Raw genomic sequence first — 11,353 nt, forward strand, 5'->3', positions numbered from 1 at the left:
GACAAAAAATATCACCAAGAATTCATTTTATCATTTCATCGAGGGGCACGTCTGTTTGTCTGTGGATAAACTATAAATATCAAAATAAATCAACCAACATCGTGTAATATTATCGAAATATTTGTCCTGAAAATAAAGGTGTCTAGCCCTTAAAAGTTATATACCTTTTTTCATGAGAAAAAAGACCAAAGTTTAGATTTTTTTTAAGCGTGTAGCACCGTTCTTATTGCATAAAAACAGTAATTTTTCAAAGTTCATTTATTCAATAATAGCAAAACACGTTCGTACATACGGGATACCAATTATTTGGCGAGTAATGGCCGCTTCTCTGAAACGCTTTTTTTGGCACAGGTTTGCGGTATTTTCGATAGTGACGCAGCAGATCAACTGAAATCAAAAAACTCATATCAATCATTAGTTCGACAGTTTTCCGGGTATCTGAACGATCGTTTTCATGAGTATTTTGTTTTCAGTGCAAACGGGAACGTTTTTCCCGAAAAAAAAATGTTTTTAGCGTTAAAATTGCTTAATTTTTTTTTTCGGCAAGGTAAGCTTCGTGTTTCAAGAATCGATTTTTCAGTGACCGTGGAATTTAATAACAAACAATTTAAAAAAGATGAAGAAAATCGGTTCAGTAGTTTCGCCGCAATCGAAAACACGGCAAAGTCATTTTTTGAGAAACACCATTCCGAGATAAACGCGCTCTAAGTTTCTCTCTTTCGATCAGATCTTCATGAAAATTTGTAGAAATGTTCTCAAGATGTTGTACTTCAAGATAATGCAATAAAAAAAAATCGATTTTTTGAAAACTAAAAAGGTATATAACCCCTTAAGTCGGATATTTTCGAAACTCTCAGATGATAAATAAACACATTAGTTATGTTTTTGCGAAGTTGGTTTATTCAACCTCCTCTCTTTGGCTAAATTCCCGCAGCTTGGACTTATCACTGCCCAAGTAACAATTATTTTTGCTTAAACATTTACTCGATCACTTTTATTAGGCTACAGTTGAACGATAACCGAAATGGTAAATAAACAGCTTCTGTTCAATGGTTGCTTAGTTAAATTTGGAGAAATTATCACAGTTGCTTAGTAACGGCGGGGAGGGTTTTGAACAACAACAGCAGAATATTTAATTCAACACTTGTTAAACCAGCGTTGAACAGACGCACCGGAAAACATTTATCAGCCTGCTGTTCTGTATGCGCACGACTTGTCGAATGGAATGTTTATTAAAAATTTGTTGAAGCTTTGTTTGACTGTTGAAATGCTCTTGTTCAACGCGCGTTTAATAATAATGTTTGCAAACGTTTGTTTCGCGTGTTAGAACATATTTATGCAGCTTACGTTGAATAGTAGCGTAGAAAAAACATTTAAACGATATTAATTTAGCTATTTTAGCACAAACAAAATGCAAAAATGAAGTTCGAAGAAATAGTTGAGCGATATTTTTTACGTGGTAATATTTTTTTTTATTATAATACCTACTTACTTATTATTAACTTTATTAGATTTTTACTTGTGGAAGTATCGCGGGTAATTTTTTTATTTATGTCGGAAGGCAACAACCACCCTTTTTAAAACATCTTTTTTGTTAGGTTCCTACTGAGATTCGTACTTGCGATCCATTGCTTGGCAGTCATCAATAAATGCATGTGAGCTTAACTGTAATATGACGTGTGCTGTGTTTAAAATTAGCTTCTAAACGTTCTGGTTTAATTGGTTTTCCCGGTGGAACTCCACGACCATGGGCGTTGATCGATGAAGAAGGCCAACCGGTGAGCACTTAAGGTCTTTAAGCGTAGGATCCAGCGTTCAATACTTGAAGAAAAACTAGGAAATGGAGCGTGGCGTAGGTGAGGTGCATAACGTGCACTGACATAACCAACAAGCGGAAACCACGAAGTTGATTAGCTATGGCAGACTACAGTGGGCTGGTCACTTGGCACTAATGACGGAGGAGCGACCAGCGAAGATAGTATTCAGCAAAGAGCCGATCAGAGGTGGTAGGTTGTAGAAACGATAGGAGAAAATTAGCCAAAGTTTGATTGATGTGGAGACATCAATCAAACTTTGGCTAATTTCAGAATATGACTTTTTTTGAACATCATCGTCGTTATCATCATCACCATTATTATCATTATGATACACTTTACATTTTAAATACAGAGAAATGATTGTTTTATTATTTATATTTACCAACACCCTTTAGTGCCGGTTACAAAATCACTATTGATTACTATCCGTGTTTTGTTTTTAATGTCCAAAAAACCCTTAATTTTATCGATGCAGATTACGTACTAGTTATTCAATAGCTTACGTTTTATGGCTGTTTTATAGATTTCGTGGCAGCTTCTGCCCAGACGGCACAGACAAACGACAGCTCGGGCCTATTAAGTCGTCACTCAAGTGGTTTAACTTCACGATGCGCGAAACGGACGCCGAATCGTTAAGCAAGACCTCGGAGCCCGTGCGCGTCATGGCGCGCGGACCGAGTTTGGAATGATTTATACGGTTCATTGTTTTCCACTAGCTTATTTCACGATTCCGTGATACAGAGGGCTATATGAGGAAGGTGCCAGCAATTAAAGAGCGATAAAACAAGAACTCAAAGTGTGCGTAAACTGTTGCTGACGGTTTTGACTATTGGCGCCAGGCGAGTGGGCGTCCAACGCTAGACAGGTAGTTTTTCAGTTGGAATCATATTTTTAAGCATGTTTTTAATAGATTTGTCGTGTACGGTGAGCTGATTTCTAAATGAGAAAAGTTTCCCGTGCGCATATTGAAAAATTGTGTATATGCCAATAAACCCAATTATTGACTCGAAGATGTTGACTGGTTTTATATTTCGCGCAATCGCAATTTTTTTTTGCGTATTTGAATCCATAGATTTTTAACTTTCATCGTGCTATTATTCTTTTACTTTCAGCGAGAATACAGCTGCAGTTAATAACACCCGAGTGCGACAATAATAATAACGCTAAAGGTATGATGAAATAAAATTTCCATAATTGATGCTCAAGCTGAAAGCTGTAGAGAGCTTACGAAAATAAAAATTTAATACGCGGTTTTACGTTTATTCCCCCATTCTATCGCATAAATCCCGTTCGCTATATCCTTTTTTGGCAGCTTCGTTCTCGTTCAGAACTGTTTTCCCCCCCTGCCGCCCCAATATCAAACTACAGTTCATCTCCCACGCCTGACAGAGTTTCTGGCAGACAACACCGGGATGCAACTCGCCAACCGCAGCCAAGTACACCGTCCGGGTGGATGGGAAGTGCCCTATATCTTAAGGGGGTTGAAAAAAAAAACAACACAGCTTGAATCTGCTTCGCGTTGCAAACGTCACATTGCGCTTTGGTTGATGGACTCATTTTCCATAGTTTCACTCGCGTATCCAATATATTATCTCTTATATGTACATATTTCAACCGCGATTTATGATGAATATAGGCCGAGGAAATTCGCTTCATGAAGCGGGTGGGAAAACATTAGGAAAACGAGTGAGTCCAACAATCGCTGGTTATTCCTGCCACAAGCATATGCCAGCTTTCCGGAACGGGGATGAATCTGAGTTGTTACATGATTTCATCATTTTGTGAAACGAAAATAGAACGATCTGTGTTTAGATGTAAATTTGACTAGGAACTACTACTGTTTGGACATTTTTTTATAATTTTGCACTTAAGATTTAAGATTTAAAAAATGTAGAATGTAGAACTACATCTCTCAGGAAGTTCTCCTACGTAGGGTTTTAAATTGAAAACCTAAAATCGAAGAAAGTGAAAAATAAGTCCAATTTCAAATACTAATAATCTATCTTTTATGCATCCGCCCAAATGCAGAAAATTGTATTTTGATTATTCGAACTATTGTACTATTGAAAATTGTCAAGGTGAAATGCAAAATTCGACATATGATTGGTCGTTTATTGCTTGCTGTAACTAACACGGTCGACAAAATATGAAACCTAGTTACCCAGGAATGAATCATTTGGGTTATATAACAGCCTATCTCTGCTCAAACCAATCATTTTATTAGTAAATGCCGCTTCCTTTAGTAAAAGTTGACTTGTGCGGTAGCAGCAGCATCAGCGGTATGGTCCCTCCGGTGAAAAGCTGCCATATTTTGGCAACACACGAACTTTTCCAGGATGTTGGCAATCAAAATCTGTCGGCATTCGGCAGTAAATCACCCCAGTTGCCATTTTAAATCTTTTCATAGCCACCACATTATTTCCAGAGATTTACAGTAATAAATAGTGTTGTAATATTGGCGCACCCCTCGTCCATTCCAATACTACTACTATTATAATGCTTCATACTACTACTTCTATCGATAGGCTGACAAGTCTAAGAACATGAGAGTGTAAGATCAATCAGTTATAGACCACCGCGTGGTTAAGTTCGCTCATAATAAATACTCGTTAAATCGTAGAATACGGAGTTTTATTTACGACGAGAACATGGTGTCAGATGCGGACACGGACTAGTTAGTCATTTGTTGTATTTGTGTTTCCCCGAAATAAAAAAAAACGGGAGTGAAGAACATTTTGGACACGTTGTGTGAAGGCATCGGAAGCCATTTTGTAATACGGGTGATTTTTGCATATAGGAATTCGGAATCCTCATCGATATGGATGCTACACAATTCCAACACTTTATGACCCAACAGGCAGAATTTCAGATGAGGCTGATGGAGGGAGTGACCACGGCGGTCAATCAACAGCCGTCGTCGTCGTCGAGAATTCCAGTTCCCCAGCCATCACCGTTAGTCGTAGACGGCGACATGGAGGAGAATTTAGATTTTTTTATTAAAAGCTGGAACGAATATTCGAGAGCTATTGGAATGGACAAGGGGTGCGTCAATATTACAACAAATAGTGTCTCATAAAAATATGTGTAACAACGGGATAAAATAGTCCATCGTAATCCTAGCGTCTATCGATCAAAGAAATCGCGATTACTCCCGAATGCAACAACGCAAAAAGTTGCGACCTGCATATTTTCCACTCATATTATTGCGTGCGCGTTAGGCAATTCCATTTTATCATTTTACGAACTGCTAGAGTAGGATACACGGTATTTGCTGTTCCATGTTTTCTATGAGAATATTTTCCATGAATTGAGTTCTGAAACGTCTCGTAAAATAGTCTATAGCCGTGTAAGGTCGTTTCTATTGCGCTCAAACTGTGAATCGTCGCATCGCGGTACTCAATTTTTTCCACTTTTTGCTGATAACGTTCGTGGTTGTGATAAATGCGTGAACGTGTGGATGATTTGTTTAGATGATTTTACGCGATGAATAGTCGTAGAAAAGAGCGAGACATCTATGCAAGCGCGGCAGCGTTTTTATAATAACCTATTTCAATTCATGTTTTCAGTCACTGGAAGGAGCAAAACAATAACTATTGATGTGTCATGAAAGAGTCTTTTTTAGACCTTCACTCTTTTTGGGAACACAACATAACGGACACTTTTCATATGTTTTTCGAATCCGTTTTATTTTTCGCGTTTTCCACTTTAACAATATGAAAATTTCAGCTATGGAAGGCAGTCAACCGAGATTTTCTTCACATGCTTCTTGTTGTATTTTATAATTCATTTTTAAGAATCTCACATTATATATGATCATATCTACAATGTTTAGATGACTTTATACGGTGAATAGTTGCGATGCAATGTTGTTGTAATAATTTATTTCTATTAATATGTTCAGCCGCCAAAAGCAGCACAATAACTACTATAGAATTTTCATGAATTAGTCTAATATAAGTTCATCTATTCTATTTTAGCACAACATGACAGATCATTTTCATATGTTTTTCGAATCTCTTTTAAATATTTCTTTTGCGTTTTCTGCGTTAAAAATTTGGATATTTCAGCTATGCAAGGCAGCCAACCGAGATCTTCTTTACATGCCATATTACTTCTTTTTTTTTTAGAATTCATCTTCATTAATCTCACATTATTTGTATATGATCATATTTATATTGTTACATCAATCCAATTAAATCATGGTCATATCACTTATCAAAGTGAATCCTGATCAAAAACCTAACCCTAACCCCACTAACAAAAACTCCCTTCCGTGGTCTTTGTAGGGATGCAGTGGTAAACTCGATCTCTAACAAAACAAAGACTACATTCTAACACTCCTTCCTTATTGAAGGCTCCGTGCGGTACTGGCATAACTCGAAATTCAGAGTTCGAAGAGAAACGGGATTGAAAAGTTTGCGTTTAAAATTACCTTTATCGTCTCCAAGAAATCTACGAGCAAGTTAAAAACTTTCAAAGACACATCAACTGATAACTCAGTTTTTTTGTGGATTTTGAAACAAGTCTTTGTGAAATAAAATTTGATAATATTTGGTATCATTTGACTGCAACATGGAAGACTTTTGAGCTGTGCCGGTATTGCACAAAACCGACGATATCCCCATCTGACTGTAAGGACGTGGCCGGCGCCGTTATTGGTCTATAAAAAATCGGGTCATTGAATGATGCACAGTGAGAAGGAATTACCACTCCCAGTCGTTCTTTCAGTTGATTCATTGTGCATCTTGAGTGGCTCGGACCCATCACGGAGTAGCAACCATTGATATGTTCAGTCAGAACTAAGCTAAGCTAAGCTAAGCTAGGGCATATCTCACAATAGATCTACGATTCTGGTCGCAGTGAGGAAGTCCATACAGGAAAAAAAAAAGCTAAGCTTATAGACACTTTAACAACAAATAGTTAGAAATTCCAAAAAAATGGCAAAAAAATCTCGAGAAATAGAAAAATCTAATTTTTTTTGATCATGTTAACAGAATAAGTATTAAGTGTATCATATTCTTAAATTGATGTGACTTTGTTGGTCGGCATCTTTCTATACCCAGTAGAACCCGAGTTGGGTCCTTGTTTTTTTAAAGTTCAGGTATTTACTAATAAGTTTTGAATACTTTTGCTGTGACCACCTGCGACCAAACGATTTGAAACATTTGAAAGCTTTTGGTTCCTCTAGAGATAACACAAAATCAAATAAATATTATTTATATTGTCACCCAATTTTAGACTGTACAGTAGGGTGGCAATGCTTGTATGAAAAAAATTTCATCATCGAATTTCAAAAACCGACCATGCACATTTTGTTCATTGGCCCAAAAAAATTAAAACGAGTTATGAACTTCACGGTGAAAACTGTAGAAGTGACAATCATAGTAAGCACGGTGTTTCCCATTTGAATTGCACGCGTTTTTTCCGTTGTGAAAAACATTCAAAATCTTCAGGAGTCGATTCACAGGATTTGTATATCATCCCAATTTCGAGAATATCAATATTTTGCACTGTTCGGCCATTTCCCGACACCGGAAGTCAGGTATTTGATTTTTTCCAGCCCTGTTGGTCGGATTCTGCGTTCAAAGCAAGTTTATACATTTTCCAATAGTACAATAGTTGGCAATAGCATCAACCCAACAAACAATTTTGTTGGATAACCGAAACCCACTGAATAATAGGTTATTAAGCTGTAAATCAACAAAATTGTTTGCTGGGAATAGAGGTACAATTGTATGCATTCGCGTCCACTAACGTAGCTAATCCTAAAATCGATTGCTGCAATAATGAAGGCGATTCTTCGAAAACTTACTGAGATATAAATTTTTAAAATTGGAGAATTTTTGTGATGCTTTCGATGTTCAGATTTTTATTTTACACCTTTTGAAAGTAGGGTTTGCAATCCCGAGAACGTTTTCCCGGGGAATACCTATTCCCGAGTTTCTAGAAAAAAAAATCGCAAGAGTTTTTATAGTTTTCTATACGATAGTGCTATAAAACTAAATACTTAATCGTTAAACCATATGGATTATCGCCCGTTTATGGTTATTGATTATTCGGGCTACCCTTTCTTCGCCGTGACCAGATCTTACCGTGGAGCCTTTCATACTATGTAGGCTTTCAAGGCAAACTTCCAGTGGCGGACAAGCTTCGTAGACTAGTGAACAGTCGCAAAATCGTTTGCAAGTAGATGAATCGTTTGTATACTGTAGTGTCGGCTGTGCTGGGAAAGAAGGACAGTAATTGATGGTTTAGTTTGATTTAGATTATAACTGAGGGTTTCATTTCATACTTGGCCTTGTTTTCAGCTCTGATTCGTTAGAATGCCCTACAAAAAGGCTCTACAATTTTCAAAAGTACCCTTTTGACGTAGGACTACGTCTTTGTTTTCTATACTAGATTACACTTTGTGAAATTGAGGATGATACTGGCGAATGTTGCGTCAGATTTCAAACGATTATAGCAAGCGAACGACTTAATGCATCTTAGTCATTTATATTTCGGTGGATAGATAAAATGTGTAACAATTTTTTGATATAATGTTCAACATTGTTGCTTTACTGCTTAATGGTGGAAAAAGGTGAAAAGCTCCAAGGTCAAGCTTTCCCATACATTTCCCTCGCTATTGGCTTGCTTCCCGAGCACAGATAACAATAACATGGACGAAATAAATCCCACTGCCTACATGTTTTGACTCAACAAAGTCTGCGTGTAGAAAATTCAGCTTCATTTTGGTTTGTTACACAATAGTGAGTGCAGTGCAGCTGTTGAAGGCACGCGACATTGAGAAACGAGAGCTGCATACGAGTCAACTTCCAGACAGTGCGGAGCATGTTACCTGCATTTTGCATACGGCAGCAACAGTTACCATCGTACGCTGCAGGATATTTTGCTGGCACAGCTACTGGAGGGCACAGCAGAGAGCAAATTTTATGCGCGGCCAACAAAATATTCAATAATACTGGTGGTGGTGCGATCATCAGCGTTCTATAGCACACATTTCGAGCTGAAGATTATAAAATCGGTTCTTTTTAGAACTATAAATGCTTGAAGAATTTTCACTGCTAAATTGAGTGATTTTCCGGTTTAATTGTTTCTTTGTGTCCACTCGAACACCGTTATCAGTCAAATATTAGTAACGAAAATTACTTAACCTAAGAACCAGAGAGATTTTCGCATCGGAAAAGCAAAATCTTTCTTTTGATGTTTATGAAAATCATTTAGTAGTATCGAAGGTGTTTTGGTTTGTTCCTCTTTCTCCAAGCTGTGTGGCCACGCCCTAATGGCAAAAATCTACGCTGAACTCGATACAAAAGACTGCGTGTAGAAAATTCAGCTTCAGTCTAGTTTGTCACACAACAGCTAGTGGAGTATAGCTGTTAGAGGTACGCCACATTGAGAAACGAGAGCTGCATACGAGTCAACTTCCAGGCAGTGCGGAGCATGTTCTTCATCTCACTCATTGGTGATCCACCCATTTTCCTACATTAAAAGATGCATTTTTGAATATCCTAAAACTTCTCCGAACATACCTTATGCCTATAATGAACATCCCAATCACTATTTAGGAAATTATACGCACAAACGGCAAAATAAAACACTGTGCAATGGAGATATTGAGCTTTGATGGAAGTTTGACAAAATGCATAGTTTTCCATCACATGTAAAAACGCCAATATCTCAGCCCCTTGATAAGATATCAAGGATCTTTTTTCATGTAAATTTTCGTCCCGCTTTGCAGTAAAAATTTCAGTTCTTGATCAAAACATTTTTTTATATGTGTTTTGAAGAATTTTATCTAAAAATTATGAGAAAAATTCACTTTTTTGTGATGTTCAATGGACTCTTTGAGTCAAATGATTGAATGCGATGCTGAACTGAACCATGCAAAATATTCAAAAACAACCCCACAAAAATAAAAAAATATATTAAAAAATTTAGGAATCGAAAAGATTTGAAAAAAAAAACACAAAAGAGTGGTTTTGTAGCTTGAAAAAGTCATGTTTTTATAAATCACGTTTGGGCAACCTGAAAACGATTTTTTAGAAAGTCGAATTGTTCTACAAAAATGCTATAAATAACATTATCTTTCAATTTAGGGCTGAGCACCTTGACTTTTTAAACATCGTTTTTTTGGGGATAGCCCAATGTTCAAGTATATATTGAGAAAATGCTGCGATTTCATGAACTGAGATATTTTTTGAAGTATTGGATGCATGGAACTTCATCAGTTTTTATATTCAATAGGTGGACTTGAACGGACTCGTTCAAGTGGCCAACTACAAAAGATTTTACGCGCGCTATAATAATTGTGCCCTATCCGATTATTTGAATACAACAGGTTCAACAGAAATTTCAGATTATTAGATCGTAGAAAATCGTTCTGGCCGATTAGTGCTAACAACTCAAAAATCTGATGAGAAATGATTGAGTCATACACGCTTAAAACTTGACAACTTTTTCGGCGGCTCCAATTTTAGATTTTAAATAAGACGTAGTCCTTCGTCACAAAACTATTTCCAAACCCAGTTGTTTCAGGCGTCACATTGTTTTAAGGAATGGTAGAATAACACTTATCATCAACTGTCAACAGACGTGCTTCTAGCTGCATTGACGTCATGCCAAAATCATGTCGTCGCTCACACTAGGAGATGGGAATCTAGTCGTGATTTTGGCATCAGCTGCTATCCTGAGAAAACACAACAAAAAACTCAACGAGATTGCGTATCCCTGCATGCAGGAAAGACGTGAAATTTCCTTGCGGCCCTTCCCCAAATCCTAATTGATCGACTGAGCCAAGCAATACATTCGTCGACCCTCCAGCAGCCGCTCTGTCAGCCAAAAAGGGCAGCAGAAAAAAAACTATAACCATTCGTTCTCGTTGCTATCCGAGCCCCAGCTTCAGTGGACCAGTCAGTGGCTCTGCCATAGATCAACATTCAACCCTTCGGAGGGTCTGTGCTTGCTGTTTGTTGTCGAGCAGACTATACGACAACCGCGTCTATCATGGACAGTATGGCGCCAGTAAATATCGATTGGGCGAGAGCTCCTCGAGAGATGCTTTCGCGTTTCTGTTTGTAGTAAAAATGCTAAATCCTTGAGTAGCAGAAAAAAAACGAATCTGTGTCACGTGGTTTCTCGACATTCTCGAAAGACAATCGTTTGCACAAGTTGGTAGGAGATGTTTCATAACATTCACTTATCTCTGTTTATTCAGGTAATCATGCAGAACACGAACACGAGGAAAACGGGTAACATAAATGGTTCTCCTTCCCAAATCCGCCACTCTTACTGCGAATGACACAGATATGGTGCAGAGGAAAAATATGCAACCCACCCACCCGCACGCCCACGTGGAAAAACAGTCGCAATTCAGGAAACAATAGTTTTTATGTCCAATCCGAACGATGGAAAGGCGACAGAATTACGAGCAAGTCATGCCAGCAAAACTTATAATTATTGTCAGTAGTGTTCAGCATGGATCGTGATTTATTCCATTGTTCTACTAATGAATTGAAGGAAAATGAATAAGTGGG

This window comes from Wyeomyia smithii, chromosome 2 (assembly GCF_029784165.1).
Source record: "Wyeomyia smithii strain HCP4-BCI-WySm-NY-G18 chromosome 2, ASM2978416v1, whole genome shotgun sequence".
Lineage (NCBI taxonomy): Eukaryota > Metazoa > Arthropoda > Insecta > Diptera > Culicidae > Wyeomyia > Wyeomyia smithii.